General features: G+C 37.0%; 1 pseudogene; it reads right to left on the bottom strand.

Moving 5' to 3' along the window:
• Nucleotides 1–3,376: 3,376 nt before the first annotated feature.
• On the bottom strand, nt 3,377–3,470 carry LOC131813385 (U6 spliceosomal RNA; annotated as a pseudogene).
• Between the last annotated feature and the right edge of the window lie 15,996 nt (nt 3,471–19,466).

The following is a 19,466-nucleotide window of genomic DNA, read 5'->3' as shown; positions in this document are numbered from 1 at the left end:
TAGGCACTTTCCATGTATTGGCTCTACCATCTCCTTGGGCAAATGAGATAAAGAACTCAAAGGATGGCCCAAGAGATTTTAAGGTCAGGCCTGGAAGTATCATTTGTCCCTTCCTCCTGTATTCTATTATTCAGAACTTATTCACTAACTATAAGAGAGGGCGCAAAATGCTGTCTAGCTGCGTGCTCCAGAGAAAATTGAATTTTCTTTGATGAATGTATAGGATTCTTTCTGTCAAACTTCAGAAAAATATTAGGCTGATCTGCTAAGTAGAAGCCCAATCTCGGTCTACTCCTTTATTAACATTTTAGCAAAAAATTCCTTTCTTATCCATGAGCTCCCTATCTTAAATAGGCCTTCTTGTTTGATTTGATAATTCCAAATCCCTTAGAAAGAAGAGGCTCTCATAAATTTTGTTTCTTTGGTTTATTGTTTGTTTATTTAAGTGTCTCAAACTGCCCTTTTTATTGCTTTTGTACTTAGCCGAGTTTATGCAGTATGCATATATACTTTGGTACCTTTAAATTTTTCACTAAGCATACTCAAGGGATCTTTTCTTATAGATGGATGCTAGCTACTGGACTCTGAAATGATACCAGCTGCTTTTAGTTCTGATTTTAACTAATAGGCTCGATGTTAATGTCTCTCGAGCTTTTTGATTATAGTTGGAAATCTGTCTGTACATTTTGTGAAAGCCCACTTTCCCTTACTGTCCCCTAAGGATTTCCCAGTCACCTTTTTCAGTTTGTCAGCTGCTTTCTTTATTTTTATTTCTTATTTGTTTCCAAGTTATTCCCTTTAGCTACCTTGATTTCTTGTTTCTTTCTTTCTTTTTTTAAACTCTGATTGCTCCCCATATTCTCATAATCAACTGGGTGGTTGTTTATCACTCCTTATACACTCAGTCCCCCAAAGTGAGAGGAGTTAATGAGTACTTCAATTACGTCTGTTTGCTCCCCATTCCCTGACCTTTCCATTAATTTTGGTCTCCCAGTGTGTTTTAAACATTACAGCTGCATTTTGTACAATTCTGTTTTTCAGAATTTTAATATGTGAATCAGTTCGACTTTGAATTCCCTCTTTATGGGCTATTTTGTGACAATCTTTAATTTGGGATCAGCCAATGCTATACAGATAAAGATTGTTTAAACTGAATTTAGGAAAAGATTTCTATGGATATGGTATGAGTTGAAGAGATTATAATCCCAACAATCTCGGAGAAGCAATACAACATTTTGTTTAAATTCAGATTTTTTAACATAAAGTTTCTCTCAGATTGAGCTCTTTCAGTGCATATATCAGTTTAGAGTTTGGCTACTAGCCTGATGCTTTTATTGATGGGATTGTCTCCTTTTTAAAACTAATGGGTTGAGTATAACGGGTGAGCATAGTAGAGTTACCAATGCAACAAAATGGTTGAAACTAAGGTTTAAAAAAATCTTTCTTGGGGGTGGTGATCATTTTATGAATGGTAATTTCTTTGAAGGATATGGACAGAGAACTGTTTCTTGCCTAGTAACTGTATGGAGTAGCTAACATTTTTATCTCATCGACTGTAATAGGTATATGGTTTATTGGCAAGCTTCCTCTTCCCCAGCATTCTAGAAGTTACCACTGACCACAGGGTTGAGCTATGAGCACATTTCCATGGCCTGGCCAGTTAGTTGGGTTATTTTGATTGATTTAGAGATGTATGTGTGATCCAAACATGGCCAATAGGAGCCCTACCAAAAATGTTTGCTGGAACTTTCAGGAAAGAGTATATCCTCTACTCCTTAGTTGCTAGGTTTTAAGTTGTAGCTGCTGGGAGCTCTTGTTACCATCACATGGAGAGAACTCTGTCTAAGGACAAAACAGAATGAAGAAAGCAGAACCAAGAGCAAGAAAGAGAAAATTTACTGATGGTATTTTTGAAGACCTAGGTCTATCTAGTGGAGTCTAAAGTCAGCACCTCTTAGACTTTTCAGGAATGTAAGACATTTAGGTGCCTTTTCATTTAAGCTAGTTTTTGGTTGAATTTCTTTCACTGACAACTGAAAGTATACCAACTGAATCAGTGATTAACTAGAATTTTTTTAAATAATAAAATAATAGCATATTACAGTGACTGGTGCTTTGAAAATGTAAACAGAAATAGTTTAAAGTTGTGTGACCTTGGGCTATAATAGCCTTTCTGAGCCCGAGATTCCCCAGGAGTAGGAAGTAGATCACATTAACTTCATAGTGTTCTTGTGGGCATTAGAGGTAATATTTACAGCATTGACACTCGTGGTTTTTGGCATGTGGTAGGTGATTAATGTATGTTAGTTATTCTTATAAATTATATATTAATTCCAGTTATTAATAACAGAAATACACCAGTGAGATTTTATATACTAATGGGGAATATAAACATATCAAAATAAAAATAAAAGAATGAGGGCACCTGGGTGGCTCAGTGGGTAAAGCCTCTGCCTTCAGCTCAGGTCGTGGTCTCAGGGTCCTGGGATCGAGCCCCACATCAGGCTCTCTGCTCAGCGGGGAGCCTGCTTCCCCTCTCTCTCTGCCTGCCTCTCTGCCTCCTTGTGATCTCTCTCTCGCTGTGTCAGATAAATAAAATAAAATCTTAAGAAAAAATAAAAGAATGGATGACTGCTGGAAATTCATAGACAGAAAGATGTGAATAAGCAAAAGTATAAAGACAAGTGCTATGTAACAACTTTTGAGATTTCAGTAGATGTCAATGAGTCTTAGCCAATGTCATTGTGATGAATAGGCATGTTCTGCATTGTGGCTTGACTTTTTCATTGTTCCAGCCTGCTCCAAAGGTTAAAGGATGGAGGTTTTCCAGACAAAGTTTATGTCAGTGAAATAGCCATCTTCCATTCTCTTCTCAGGCTGTCTGCCTTTTTTATTTAGTCTATGAAGTAAATATAAGTCTAGTTTCTTCTAGGAATCTGAATTCCTGTCTTGGCATTCTCTGTCCAGCTTCCTGCCGTTACTCCTACAGCCTTTTCTGGCCTCCTCTCCCGACCTTCCATCTCACGCAGTTTCCCTTTAATGGGGAACTGTTTAATAAAACATTTGTTTAATGTTTCATTTGTTTGATGAAAAATTCTTTCACCTTCTCAAAACTGTGTTCCTTAGGGGCCGTCTTAATCCACCTCACACCTTGGAAGGAACACAGCCATCCTGGAGAATTGCAAAATATACATTGGGATGTCAAAAGCAGTTACTTTCCGGCCTCAAAAACTTCATCGTCTCAGATTGAAACAGAAAAAATCCTCAGATTTATATTTTGACATATACAATTTTGTCCACTAGCCCTGGCCATCCTTAAGAAGCCATAATTAAAAAAAAAAAAAGCCATAATTTTATTTCTTTTTCCTTTTTAATGGAAAACTTAATGTATTTGTATTATTTATATGTAGGGACCATGCTAATCGTCTCCGTATTATTTCAATTTTAGTATATGTACTGCTGAAGTGAGCCTCCTTTTTTTCTCCCCTTCCCTTCCCTGGACTTGCTTTTTTTTCTCTCTCTCTTCTCTCTCTTTTATTTTTTTCCTTAAAAGGATATCTCCTACTTATATATGGACTATTTGCAATTGTTTAAAACTCCTTTTTACTCTGAAAAATCTTGCAAATCAAGCCCTGTATATTAAAAAAAAAAAAAAAAAAAAATCAGAGCTGCTCTTGTTGAGGTTACCGTGGGTCTAGACCTCTGACTTTTATCCCCTTTATATCTGTGGGCCCTACTGTAGTAGCTACAAGGAGCCCCGGGCACGGGGAAACACATTTGAAAACACTTGGGTTACTGAAATGAGTTATTAACTGGAACTCTGAAGACTCAAGTTTTAGCTTTAGTGCTAGCATTAAATTTGCATGTGTCACTGATAGGGTTAATTGTTTTATCTGTAAAACAAAGGTTTAGAATGGTGGTTCTCAATTTCGTCTGCGTGTTAGAATCACCTGGGGAGCTTTTAAAAATCCTGATGCTTAGGCCTCACTTTCTACCAATTAAATTAGAATCTCTGGGGCGTGACCCAGGCAACAGGCATTTTTTAAAGCTCCCTAGGTGATTCCAATTTGCAACCAAGTTTCCAAACCTCCCAAGAATTTTTGAGCAATAATGTTCCACAAATCTCTGGGGCTGTGGAGCTTGTTTTGGTAGATGTAGTTAAATGTGCAGAGTCTATTCATGGAGACAGACTGCTGAGCGAGGAGCGGGGATGAAGGTGGGCATAAAGATTGGAAAGTAGGAAAAAAGTTTTTGATTATCTTAATGGCTCAGTGTGCTGGGTAAAACACTTAACTTTGTTATATCCCTGATGGGAGTGATTTTAACTTCCTGTAAAATGATGCTCTCATCTGAGAAATCATATTTAAATAATATTATTTTTATACCAATACCAACGCCATTTGGTAATATGATCAGTCAAGAATTACACCGAAGTATTTTATTCACCAAGGAAATAGAAAAGGCAGATTGACTACTGAAATGTAAAATATGGTTAATATTCCTCAGTTGGTGGCACAGATTAAAGATAGATTGAAGCAACATGTTGATAACAATGGAAATCTCTGATACTGAGATAGATGCCACATTAAAAGTGTGTCCTTCAAAAAGGCAAAGGGAAAAACCCCCAGGATTACTGCTATGGGCTTCTGTAAATTATGAAAAACTATTCTTTCAACGGAGTTTTCAAAGTAGGAAAAAAAATTCACAATATTGGTAAGCAATTGATCCTAAAAAATATACAAATTGGATGATGATATCTAGGCTATAATCTCCAAAGTAAAATGAATTTATTATGATTGGATAAATTACAATGGACACCAAATAGTTCAAAAAATGACAGCATAGTTAGAGCAAAGTGATTGATATTACATATGTTAGATGTATAACTAAACAGAAATGCCTTTTCATTTTCTTATTACCAGAGCTATCTACATATTTTGTCTCACATTTGTGCAGCTAATAGGTGTTCAAGATTTGTGTGCTTTGATCTCCCCTTTTAACAGAGTAGCTCTTTTCTGCAAGTTGATGACCTTTAGATGTAAGAAAAAGTACAGTTATCACTGATAGCAGAGCGATATATTAATAATTTTATACCTTGTTCTTGGGCTTTTTGCTGGAATAGATTTATCAACAACAGAATGAAAAAAATAATTTTACACATTTTCTGGCTGAAAGTTCAGCCAGTGCTTAGTGTTTTTGTGTTCTAGTTCTCTTTACGCTGGGGAAAAGTTTACACAAGCTTTTTTTAATATGGAAGTGACCCCAAAGCCTGGGCAATAAGCCCCAATATTGACCTGACAGACGAGAAAGTCCATAGAGAGAATTGGACAACACGGAATGGAGCCAGTAGCAGCCACCTCTGGGTGAACTCTGTTAACAAGGACAGTGACTGTTTCTAGCAATGGCTATGAATGACTCCCTGATTGAAAATTTGCTCTGTTTTTCCTGGACTTTGTAAGTTCTGATGTCTTGGTACAATATAAAATGAATTAATGAGTGAGAAGAATGGGGTTGGGGAGGACTGGGGGAGGGAGGAGGGAGAAAAAGGCACACAGGGGAGTGGAATGCAGTGAAGCAATTACCAATGTTGGTCTTTTCACTTCATCAGTGGAGACTGGGAGCTAAATACAGTTTAATTTTAAGTAAGTTAAAAAAGCCCATACCATTTCCCATACTTTATGTGTTACATGACACATTTTTTTTTTTTTAAGATTTTATTTATTTATTTGACAGAGAGAGATCACAAGCAGGCAGAGAGGCAGGCAGAGAGAGAGAGGAGGAAGCAGGCTCCCTGCCGACCAGAGAGCCCGATGCGGGACTCGATCCCAGGACCCTGAGATCATGAACTGAGCCAAAGGCAGCGGCTTAACCCACTGAGCCACCCAGGCGCCCATACATTTTTTTTTTTTGTAAGATTTTAGTTATTTGATTTTATTTGACAGGGAGAGAGAGAAAGAGATCACAAGTAGGCAGAAAGGCAGGCAGAGAGAGAGAGAGGAAGTAGGCTTCAGCAGATTCCCTGCCTAGCAGAGAGCCTGATGAGGGGCTTGATCCCAGGACCCCGAGACCATGACCTGAGCCGAAGGCAGAGGCCTAAACCACTGAGCCACCCAGATGCCCCTACATGACACAATTCTTAATTGTCACATACCTTTGAAAATGTAAATTGGTACAAATAATCTCAGTATTTGGTTTTAGTTATCTTTTATTAGTGGATACATCTCTAAAGCACTTCCATGAAATCTTAGTTTGCACAGTTCCATAGTGATCCCTTTTTACTTGGAACTTACTTATCATCTATACCATTCATTCCATGACTTATTAAAACACTGTTTTGTGGGTTTTTTGTTTGCTTGTCTAATCATTGAGCCCACATTTAATTAACGTATGTAGATTTTAAGCTTCTACTGTGATAGCAACTGCCTAAAAAAAGAAGTTGAACAAGTGAAGGTGAGGACATTGCTTTAGACTGTGTTGTCTAAGAGCAGGAACCAACAAATACCATTTATCGATGTGTTTTCAGCAACCAGTGCAGGACAGACACATGGAAAGTACTCAAGACTTACTTGTTAAATGACTGCATGAATGGATGATAGACTAATACAGAAGGAAGACACAGATGCAAATACCCACTTGAAAAGTTAATTCATTCATATCTCAGGAAGATTGGTCCATGACACCTAGATATGAATTGCTGATCTGCTACAACATGTGCTTTTTACTAATATATTTAGGTAACCGGTCTGAATAATGTCAATAATAGATGGAAATTTGATCGGACCTCACAAATGATAAGACCCCTTCTTAGTTTTTCAACCAAATCTCACATTTTGTATTTGCTTATTTTTCTCTTTTCTGCGAAAATGAAGGTACTCACACCAGTACTCACTCTCCATTTTCTTTCAAGCTCCAGCTCTTAAGCTATGTCATTCTTTAAGTTTATATTCTGAGTTGCCCCAAACCATCTTATTATGCCAATTCACTTTATCTCATGAGGATCTGAGAGATGAAGTCTAGAGGGGTTTTTGGTGGAAAAAGATGTTAGAAACTTTTTGTACAGTCTTTCTGTGACAGTTTAAATTAATTTTTTTGGCAGTTCTCCCATTGAGATATGGGGTCTCTGCCCACTCCTCTTGTACCTGGGTGGGCCAGTGACTCCTAAAACCAAGAAAGTGTGGCAGAAGTGTTACTCTGTGGCTTGCTAGATCATAAAAGGCATGGGTGTTCTGACATGTTTGCCGGAACAATCAGATGCCACGTGGGAAGCCTTACTATGCTGAGGGCCCAGGCTAAGAGAGGCCATGCATACCTGTGCTCAGCTAATCACTTCACCTGAAGCCAGCTTTGCAGCCATCCATTCCACGGTGTTGCATGTGTGTGTGAAGGCACCACCTTGAAAGCACATCTCTGGCCTTAGCTGTCCTAGCTCTGGCTATTTCAATCACTCACAGCTGAGGCCCAAAATATCAAAAAGCAGAAACAAGCTGTACTCTGATTTTTGACTCACGGTTTCTGAGCATAATAAAAATGCTTGTTTTATGCTATGAAATTTTGGGGTGATTTTTGTATGTGAGTATACTAACTGGAACAATTTCAAGACCAGATTTTGTATTCTGAATATACTGTATATTGAATAATCTGAGAAGTCCTAAGGTAGTAAGGACTTGTTTAAACCAGGCTTCATTTAAACCAGTGTTTCTAAACTCTTTTGAGCACCCCCAAGTCATTTGACCTCAGAACTACTTTTTTTATTAAAAAAAAAAAATATATATATATATATATATACATATATATATTTATACACACACACACACATATATATTTTTTAAGATTTTATTTATTTATTTGACACAGAGAGAGATAGCAAGAGAGGGAATACAAGCAAGGGGAGTGGGAGAGGGAGAAGCAGGCTTCCCGCTGAGCAGGGACCCTGAGGCGGGGCTCGATCCCGGATCCTGGGATCATGACCTGAGCCAAAAGTAGACAGTTAAGGGCTGAGACACTCAGGCACCCCAACCTCAAAACTATTTTATAGAATTCATCCTTTAAAAATTTCTTTTTGAATTTAAAAAAATTTTTAAAAAGATTTTTATTTCAGAGAGAGAGAGAAAGTGAGGGGGGACAGGGCAAGAATGAGCTAGTGGGCAGTGGGCAGAAGGAGAAGCAGACATCCTGTTGAGCAAAGACCCGGAAGTGGGGCTTGATCTCAGGACTCTGGAATCATGACCTGAGGCAAAGGCAGACACTTAACTGAGCCATCCAGGTGCCCCTAGAATATACCCTTAAATGTCAGTGTTTTCCATCAGGATTTTAGAAAATGTGGATTGATCTAGATGTGTTAATAATTAGTAAATATTCAAAGAGTTTGCTTCATTTTTCGCTTTAATTTATATATAATTCTTCAAATATATGAAGTATAAAAAAACATAAATGCTGGTAAAACTCCAAAGATGAATGAATGGTAATTGTGAAGAGAAATTGCAGGAAGTAGGATCAGAAAGAAAGGCACCAACATCAATTAAAAACTACTGTAAGTAACCTAGTTCTGGTATTATTAACTAATATCCATTTCCCCAGCTCCATTCCTTGTACTTGGTTCCAGAGTTTTTCTCAGAATTTCGAGGAGATGCACAAAAAATGTTGCTTGAAATAGACAATAAAAATATTTATTAGTTTATTTGAGAGAGAGAGAGAGAGAGAATGAGCAGGGGGCAGGGGCAGAGGGAGAGAAATCCTCAAGCAGAATCCCTGCTGAGCATGGAGCCTGACATGGAACTGGATCCTAGGACCTCGAGATCATGAACAGAACTGACCAGAACTGAAATCAAGAGTCAGATGTTTAACCACCCAGGTGCCCCTGAAATAGGCATGTTTCATATTAAGGTAATTTAAATTTATCTTTAGTTGTATTATTAAACTGTTTTGATATTTCAAATAATAACAGAAGAGGGTACAAGCATGAGTATAAGACAGTTGAGGGCTCCAGGACTAGGTAGAGCAAAAAACTGACAACTTTGGATGGTGAGGTAATAGTTTGGTATCCTGGTCTGGGATGGAGAGTGGTAGAATCTGGTCAACCAAGTTTCCAGTTATTTCATTTTTGACAGTGAAATTGATATCACTGCTTAGGTGTGAGGGTTGAATGGTAGAATGCTCTGGATTGATTTTTCAAGTGGTATATACATTTTTAGAAAAGCAGCACTTTAACAGCTACAGATCTTTAATAGAGTTGCTAGACCATCAACTGACATGTCAACACACCCTGAAAGAGGCTTCATCAAATGCAAAGGTGAAGTTCTGTCAGATAATGTTAGAAGAGCAAAATAAACTCATAGGAAGAAGGAAATATTTCTTCTAAATATCCTGGTGTTATAAAACAGTATTCTTCAAAAGTCCTTGAGAAGTTGTTTCAAATAGGAAGTCTGGGTGAATATGTAAGTGATTGAAAAGGAGATAAAGTAAATGAAAGCACTTCTTGCAAGATTTAAATAAGGAGTGCTACAAATGCCACAGTAAAACTCCATTTAATAATGTGGAAAAAACCTAAACTCCACTTACTTTAGGCTGAATCAACTATGGATTCCATGGGGTGAGAGCACAGATAAAAAAGATAATACTTCATGGACTTGGGGAAATTAAACACATATTATTAATACTAATTTAAATTAGGCTAGAAACTTCTTTTATTAGATAGTTTTTGACAAAAAGGGTTCTATGGTCAAGGAAGTTCAGGAAACTTATGTCAAAAATATTAGATATCTTTTTAATCTACGTTCCCTTGACTACAGCATTTTCTTTTAAGAGATAACCTCTTTGGGACTTGGTTTCCCAGGCGGCAAACTTTGGGAAACACTGATTTAGCTCTTCTGTTTGACAAAAACTTGTTGACCTTTATTATGAGACTAGCTGATACCTGTAGGTACCTCATGGCTCCCCCTTTCTGTATTCATAGCCCTAATTATCACAACTAGCTTAAATGGTACTTGTGCCTTTCCCTGGCTTAAATCACTGACTTAATTTTTTATTTCTTTAACTGTATAAGACCAAGATTACTTTTTGTAGAGGAGAAAAATGGGATGAAGAAAGGTGAGCAGACTCTCTCAAGGTCGTGTGATATATGTTACTCTGTTAGAATTTGGAATTTTCTACTTTTTCCCTGGCTGCTGAGTGTTTAGTTCTAGATTTTTTATTTTTTAATTTAATTTATTTTAATTCCAGTGTAGTTAACACACAGTGTTATATTCTTGTCTGGTGTGAAATATAGTGATTCAACAACTCCCTATATTGCTTAATGCTCATCAAGATAAGTGTGCTCTTAATTTCTGTCACCTATTTTACCCATACCTCACCCATCTCCCTCTGGTAACCAACCATATGTTTGTTCTCTGTATTTAAGAGTCTCTTTCATGGTTTGTCTCTCTGTTTAATTTTTCCTTTGCTCCTTTGTTTTGTTAAATTCCATATGAGTGAAATAAAGTGGTAATTGTCTTTCTCTGACTGACTTATTTCACTCATATGGAATTTAGTTTTGATCCATGTCATTGCAAATGGTAAGATTTCATTCTTTTTTATGGCTGAATGATATCCCATTGAATATATATAACACATCTTCTTTATCCATTCCTCTATTGATCAGTTGCTTCCATAGTTTGGTTATTGTTGTGATAAACATAGGGATGCTTATATCCCTTTGGATTAGCATTTCCATATCCTTTGGGTAAATACTGAGTAGTGTAATTACTGACTGGATAATATGGTAATTCTATTTTTAATTTTTTGAGGGACCACTACACTGTCTTCCACAACCGCTGCTTAGGAACCCTCATGCATTCTTTTTTTTTTTTTTTTAAAGATTTTATTTATTTATTTGACAGAGAGAGATTACAAGTAGGCAGAGAGAGAGGAGGAAGCAGGCTCCCTGCTGAGTAGAGAGCCCGACGTGGGACTCGATCCCAGGAGCATGAGATATGACCTGAGCCGAAGGCAGCGGCTTAACCCACTGAGCCACCCAGGCGCCCAGGAACCCTCATGCATTCTTGGTTGGAATGCAAACTGGTGCAGCCACTGTTACCTTCCAGATTAAAAAAACAAAAACAAAAACAAAAACAAAACCCCAAAACAGACAAACTTGTGTTTGTTAATAAGTGAGTTCTGGCTTGGACTGAGACCTTGTTCTCTCAGTGGGACTCTGGTTTGACTTGAATTTTGAGAAAAAGTCCGGAAGTTTTTGATGAAAGGTTGTATATATATCTAGAAGAGGTTCCACCTATTAGATACTGGATATCATGCTAGCAAACAGTAACAGAGAAAGAAAGGAAAACCTGTTTCCAGTTTTGACTATAATGAAGAAGACTTTTAGAAAGTGAGAGCAGATTTTACAAATTGAACAATCATGAAAAGGTGAATCCTAAAAATGAATACATTTTGGTATGTAAATGAATATATTTAGATATGCTTGGTTCCGTCTGTAGAATTATTCAAAAGATGGTTAGAAATGAGCGTGTGGACCTTGGAGGAAGGACTAGTTATAGATATGCTAGTCATTTTCCTAAAAGGGAAATTTGAAGATGAAAGGGCAGCTGTTGTTATATTAATGGTTCTCAAGTTAGATTTCTCTCTCTCTCTCTCATGTTTCTCCATAATTTTACTGCTTTCTTTTTCTCTTGTGTAAATTCATCTTTATGAATCAGATATCGTACTATGGGACAGCAATGGGATTTTCTAGTTCTGTGGTCCATTTGTAGAGAGCTAGGAACCTTCTATGGCAGGAACCTTCTTTGTGCAAGGCCTGATTTTGCTGTGGACATAGTAGTGGAGGTCTATTTGTTCATTTGCTTATATTTCCAAAATCAAATATTATTATTTTATTCACATGCTTTCCTCCATTTGATGGTTTGAATTCTTCTAAATAGTTCTTTGCATGTAGACAAGGCCTGTTAAGGTTTGAAAGTAGATTGATCTGTTTTCCACAACAAATATACACCATATATCCCTAATTTGTGGAAATTATATTCTGTGAGCTAATGGCCGATGTCCTTATGCAAAGTTTTAAGGAGGGCTCTTAGGGGAGGAAGAGAAACTTGAATTTTCTAAAATCAATCTTTGTGAGGAAAGAAGGCAACAGCTTTTAGGAGCCTCTCCTCCTGGGTTTAGTTATTTACTTTTTCTGTTCATGCTCAAGTAGAGTGAGCTCTTCACCCTGGAAAACTCAGGCAATATATTATGTTCAAAACAAGCAAACCAAAGGTTAGCTCATCACTTCTTGCTCTTTCATGTTGAGGAGAAAATTTTCCCTCATGCAATTCCCTAGCAGTTATGTAGATTTTCTGTGAGTGAATGAAATGTCTTGTGTGAGATACCAACGTTTCTCTGGGAGTAGGTGAGCATTAGCTTAGATGAAAGTGAATATGGTTAGAAACAAGTGAACCTTCCCTCCCTAGTGTAAAACTGTGAAAACTTAAAGAGAAAAATTCCAGTTTCTCAGAAATTAGGTTGCCAGGTGGATTCTCTTCATAGCACCTCTTGTTTTTGTTTGTTTGTTTTTCTTATTTGCTTTCTGGCTTAGGGGTTTACACCCATCCTGTCTGCATATATACAAGGAGGTAAGATACACATTTACTGTTGCATTGTCAGTGTCTAAAATAGTTCAAAGCACATAGTAGGCTTTCAATAAATACTTGCTGACTGAACGAGGCGATTAGTAAATAAACACGTGTCTTCTTCATTTTAAGGAGAAGAAACTGACTCAGCTGAGGTTAAGTGATTTACTGAAGGTCAGATAGCAAGCTCAAAGCAAGACTTGAAACTGAATCCTGTCTCCACATTCTCAAACCAGTACAGTATGTTGGATGTTTTCCATTTTATCTATTCTAACTGTGTGTGTTTACACAAAAAAACATTTACAAATTCAGACTGGTTATATGCCAGACCTAAGATAAGTCGTGTCCGACGATGACTCTTTTAAGAACCTATTGATATTGCAATTTTTTGGTAATGTGACAGTGCAATTTTCGAGTTGTCTGAGATTTTTCCTCACACTTAGGTATTATTGGAGAAACCTTATAAATATGAAACTTGTATTCATCTTACATTACATGGAATTATAGGTACATTCTTCCATTAGATGATCTAATAACAGGATTATAATACTGACTTAAGAAATAAATTTATGTTATTGTTCCTGAATTACTTATGGTTCTGAATCTATAAGATAAATTTTATTTGTATTAATATTTTTCTCAGATAGTTATGATTTACTTTAAATGGATTAATTTTACATTTTCCTTTTATACTTTTATACCAAAATAGAATTTATTTTAGTGGATTAGATTAACTACTTACATTACTTCTATCCTTTTTGTCTTACTTTCTTTTTGCCTTCCTGCCTTCCAGGGTGCCTGCCTGCCTTCTTCTCCTTGTTCCATGACTCAGGAATTCTCTGTTTGTTGTAGGGTTGACAATGCCCTATTTTTGATCCATGATGGTTATATAAGAGTTAGTAATTATACTAAAAATTTTAAACTGAGGGCACCTGGGTGGCTCAGTGGGTTAAGCCTCTGCCTTCGGCTCAGGTCCTGATCTCAGGGTCCTGGGATGGAGCCCTGCATCGGGCTCTCTGCTCGGCAGGGAGCCTGCTTCCCCCTCTCTCTCTGCCTGCCTCTCTGCCTACTTGTGATCTCTGTCTGTCAAATAAATAAATAAAATCTTTAAAAAATTTTTTAAACTGTATAATGACTGTTTTTTTATTTTATTTTATTTATTTATTTGAGAGAGAGGAGGTGAGAGAGAGCATGAGCAAGGAGAAGGTCAGAGGGAAAAGCAGACTCCCCGTGGAGCTGGGAGCCCGATGCGGGACTTGATCCTGGGACTCCAGGATCATGACCTGAGCCGAAAGCAGTCGTCCAACCAACTGAGCCACCCAGGTGTCCCTATAATGACTGTTTTATGCACTGTTCTGCATATGTATTTAATAAAAACTAAAAAATGAAAAGCAAAGCCATATATTTCATATGTTTTTAGTCTATAGTGGATTTCAATTTGTTAATGAAAACATTTGTATACATTATCATTTCTAATTCTCAAATATCTGTGTAAGTTCAGGGTGTCGAACTTTCTGTTTTTGTTCTATTTTATTTATGAATGAACCTCTAATAGACAATGCTCAAAAGTAATTTATTCTACTTAAAATCTACTTTGATTAAAGGATAAAAATCATTGTTTAATAATAAAAGGATTTTATTTTTTATTGTTCTGATATAAGTAACCAAGTAAATTTTGGTAAGATTTCTAATGTGCAAGGTAACAATACTTTCAAGTGTTTTGCTTCCAGTGTTTGTAGTTTATACATAAGGACATATAATTGAGAACTTTTTACAGGCTTTGGTGGATGAAACATATCTTTGACAAAGTTTTGTTCTTTTACTCCTTTGGACAAATATATTATGCCATATTTGCCAACATAATGTAATTTTGTTTCAGTTGTTCTGTCAACAGAAAAGAAAAAGCATTTTTCTTTTGGTTACAAATATAATCTCATATTTATTACTTTCTAGGTATTCATGGATCCCAAATCCAAATATGAAGTTTATCTTGTGCAGATAAGTAATACTTTAAATAAAGAAATTTAAAAGCCTACTATCATTATAGCATATAACACTTGTAATATCCAGTGCAAAGACAACATGCTATATTCACTTATATCATTTTATTTCCCACATGATGGGATGTTTTTGCATAAATATATCTCTACCCATAAATAAAATTTTGTGTTCTGATCATTGGAACTTAGGACTAGAGAAGGATTTTTAATATTAATATTTAATTGGAGTAAAAGAAAGTGAGGATCATGAAAAAGGTAAAAAGTATCTGGTTCAAAATGTAGTCTTTTGTTCATATATACAACAGTAGATGTTGCTTATTTGTTGTACAATAATTAAACTTCAGTGGTTAAAAAAAAAAAAAAAAAGAACCAAAAGGCAGGCTACAGCTGCTAATGAGCTAGTCTTGGGAGTAAATCAGCCACTTGGGAATGAACTCCCAGTTCTGAAAACACAACCTGAGGAACATATTAACTCTGATACTTGATGACAGAAGTAAGGGGATCAAATTTATATAAGGAACAAATTCTGATTGTATTTTTGGGACTGAATTTATGCAGTTCACTTTGAGACTCATAGCAATGCTTTGTCTTTTTCCTTACCGAACAAGATTTGAAATTGGGAGTTACCAAGCCATGGTCTAAGTGTTCTTTCTATTTGCTATTTCTTCATTATGCCTATGGATTTGCTCAGATATTTAATTTCAGAGAAAAGACAGAACTAGAGCAAAGATGTTTTAAATAATAACTGAGAAAACTATTTTTTAAGTTATCAGATATTTAATTGGTCTCCTAAAATCTGCAAAGCTCCTGCCAGGAGATTGGATATATGAAGAAATATAAAGATCACATGTCTTGAGCACAGTACCTTGTGCATTCTTATTTGTTGATGGAATGAATGGTAAGTATATGAAAGAGGGAAGGCAGGCAGGCAGGCAGGGAGGGCAAGGAATTGGGAAAAAATGTAAATGATTTTTATTAATTGAAGTAGAGTAGGTGCTATAAAAGTAAGCCAACCCTACTTTTGTGGCAGGTTAAGAAGGGAGTAAACATATAGTTGGGAGAAACAGAAAAATACATGGAGTAGTAGACCGAATGTAAGATAAATTTTGAAGGATTACAGTCAGGGCAAATTTCATAGTGTTGTTGGCTGTTGAGGTAAATGGAATGAAAGTTTAAGATAGTGGATATATTATTTTGTAGATCTTTTTCCAAGTTGAATAAGAACAGTGAATCATCATCCTTAACTTGGACACTCTTTATTTGGAAACTAGGGTATTTTAAGTAAAATCACCCTTCCCTAGTGAGGACAGGCTTTCCTTATCAATCTTATCATCATTATTAATGCAACTTAGTATTATAAGACTTTGACATTTTAGTTGAAATAGCACCTAGCATTTGGTAAGTGCTCTATATTTGTTAACTCATCTAATTCTATCTCAAATTAGTCACAGAAAGCCATGAACCAAGAAATCCTCCTTTTCTGGTTCCTGTCTTTATTCTCTTTACTGGCTTTTCCTAAGGCTCAGTTCTTGGACTTCTTCCATTCTATGCCTGAATTGATTGTTGGGGTCATCCAGGCTCATGGCTTTACATACCATCTATGCACTGACTATTCACAAATGTACAACTCTAGCCTGGAATTGTTCCATGAACTCCATGCTCTTACAGGTACTATTTATGTTACATCTTCTGGGAGCTATCCAGTAGTGGTTTTGAATAAAGCGCATCCCAAACTGAATTTCTCAGTCTGTTCCTACCAGTTTTGTTATCTCCTCTAATGTCACCTGGATCCTCTCGTTGATCAATTCAGAGAACTTGGAGTTGTCATTGATTCCTTTCTCTCTTCTATACCCCATGACCAATTCAATAGCAAATCTGTGTGTCTATATTCATAACACATTCAGAATCTGACCATTTCTCTTAATCTCCATTGCTACCACTCTGGCTCATTCTACTACCATCTCTCTCCTGGGCTGCTGTGATAGCTTCTTACACAGTTGTCCTGTTTGAACATGTTCAGTTTGCACAGGAAGAATCTATTCTCTGTAGGTAAACCAGGAGACACTGCAGGTCTGGAGATCTCATTTGGAGGACCACTGACTTAAAAGAAAAGCAAGGGGCAGGCAGGAAGGTGGAGACTGAGTACTAATGGTGGCAGTGCCTAGCCTCTCTAACATGGTTCTGAGCAAGCCCACCACAGTCCCAAGCTTATTCACTTCAAAAATTCGGCAATTAGCCAAATTCTTACTCTTTGGCAAACAGCATCCTTGATGATCTTATTTCTCCTTCCTCAGAAGGTGGCTCATTCCCACCAATGGAATATAGTATCTTCTTAGGAAGAGTTCTGATAATTGGTTTTCTCATTACATTTCCAGTAATAACTCTAATTCTTATAAAATTTTATTATCCCTGACTGGCAAGTCTGACAGTCTAGCTCTGAGTCAAATGGTGATGAGACAAGATAGTTGAGTCAAATGGTGATGAGACAAGATAGTCTCAGCGATGGTTAAGATGCCATTTCTCAGGCACCTGGAAGCTCAGTGCGTTAAAGCCTCTGCCTTTGGCTCAGGTCATGATCCCAGGGACCTGGGATTGAGCCCCGCATCCAGCTCTCTGTTCAGCAGGGAGCCTGCTTCTTCCTCTCTCTCTCTCTCTCTGCCTACTTGTGATCTTTGTCTATCAAATAAATAAATAAAATCTTTAAAAAAAATTTAAAAAGTGCCAGTTCTCATGCCCAGCCCAGTAGATGTAGTAGATGTAGACTAATTCTAGGCTCTGCTAGTTAGGGAATTGAAATGATGACACATGTACATTTTATTTTATTTTATTTTTTTTTTTAAAGATTTATTTATTTATTTGATAGACAGAAATCACAAGGAGGCAGAGAGGCAGGCAGAGAGAGGAGGAAGCAGGCTCCCTGCCGAGCAGAGAGCCCGATGCGGGACTCGATCCCAGGACCCTGGGATCACGACCTGAGCCGAAGGCAGAGGCTTTAACCCACTGAGCCACCCAGGCGTCCCAACACATGTACATTTTAAAAGATGGTGTGTATTGGGCGCCTGGGTGGCTCAGTGGGTTTAAGCCGCTGCCTTCGGCCCAGGTCATGATCTCCGGGTTGTGGGATCGAGTCCCGCATCAGGCTCTCTGCTCAGCAGGGAGCCTGCTTCCCTTCCTCTCTCTCTGCCTGCTTCTCTGCCTACTTGTGATCTCTCTCTGTCAAATAAATAAATAAAAATCTTTAAATAAAAAAAATAAAAGATTGTGTGTGTGAACAAGAGAGACAGAGAGACAGAGACAGAGATAGAAAAACAGAGAGCTGGCATGAGAAATGAGAGTGAGTATCTGCAGCTGACTCTACAGGTAGAAGAAAGATCAGAATCTCCCACCTGTAGTTGGGAAGAATTAGGACTTCTTAGGACAGGAAAATAAGGACTTCTACAAATATAATATTTGTCATATTCATCTGATCATTATTACAAATATATTAACTTCTTCTATGCAGATAATATTCTGCTGTGACTTACTTGCTAATGACACATTTTATTTTTTATTTTAATTTTTCTCATGTTATTTTATTAAAATTTTTTTTATTAAAGTGTAGTTGACACACATGTTACACTAGTTTCAAATACACAGCACAGTGATTTGACACATATTTAAAAAACCTATTTGTTGAAGGAAATCCCTGACGGCCCTCTACAAACTTCACTCAATGAATGAAAGATGCATTTGGTTAAGCTTATAAGCCTTTGTTTGAGTAAAGATGGTATTTTGAGGCAGAAAACTAACATTTCTTTTAAAAGTATCTTAACATGTTGAATTTCCCTTAATTTAGATAGGCTTTTCTAATTAGTCCAAATTGTGGAAATTTGGGAATTCGTCCCGATTTTCTCTCTTCACTAGTCCTTTGGTCTTCCAAGCTTTATTAGGTAAGATAATAATTAGAAGCTTAGTGGAAAACTGCACATAGGAAGAAATATAAAGGTTAGGAAAATGTTTGCATCACATCCTGGAGCATGCCTAGCTTTCATTTGTTAACTGTTGGCTTTTCAGTTTATTATTACATAACTAGATTTGCACTCCATTAGTGGTTCTCTGCTCTACCCACACGTTCGAAGCACCCTTTGAGGATAGTAATTTCTCAGTTCCACCCCTAAATCTTCTAGTTTAATTGGTCTAGGATGGGGCTGGGAATTGGAAATTTTTAAAAAGCTTCCTGGATGATTTCAATGTGCAGCCAAGTTGAGGACCACTGCACTAGAGGAAAGCAAAAATCACGATAGCTTAGAATAACTGAACAAATACTTTTAAGACTGGGGCTGAATCTGATGGTTCTATAGTGATTTGCAATTCATTTCTTTAACATAAAAATCATATTTAAACCCATTAGGGTATTGTGATACGAGTAAGAGATGATGCTATACTTATTTTGCAGAAGAAAATGCTGAAACTTTATATTTTAAAAATTTCATTAAGAAGTTAATTTTCAGAAGATTTGTGTTGGGTTATATGTTGACTAGACCGGAAATTTTCAGTTTCATAGCATGAAGACGATACATCTGCATATTTGATTAAATGCTTTCCTTTCCTTGCTTTTTTTTTTTTTTTTTTAAAGATTTTATCTATTTATTGACAGAGGGAGACACAGGGAGAGAGGGAGCACAGGCAGGGGAGAGGTGGGGGAGGGAAAAAGCAGGCTTTCTGGTGAGCAGGGAGCCCAGTTGAGGGAGGTAGGGTTTGATCCCAGGACTGACCTTAGGTGAAGTCAGGAAGGCAGATTCTTAACCACTGAGGCACCCAGGCACCCCAAATGCTTTCCTTTTCATATACAGATTTGATCCTCAATGGATACAATCTTAGCTTATGT

Source organism: Mustela lutreola, chromosome 12, assembly GCF_030435805.1.
Source record: "Mustela lutreola isolate mMusLut2 chromosome 12, mMusLut2.pri, whole genome shotgun sequence".
In the NCBI taxonomy this organism is placed as follows: domain Eukaryota; kingdom Metazoa; phylum Chordata; class Mammalia; order Carnivora; family Mustelidae; genus Mustela; species Mustela lutreola.
This window is presented reverse-complemented; position numbering and strand designations above follow the sequence as displayed.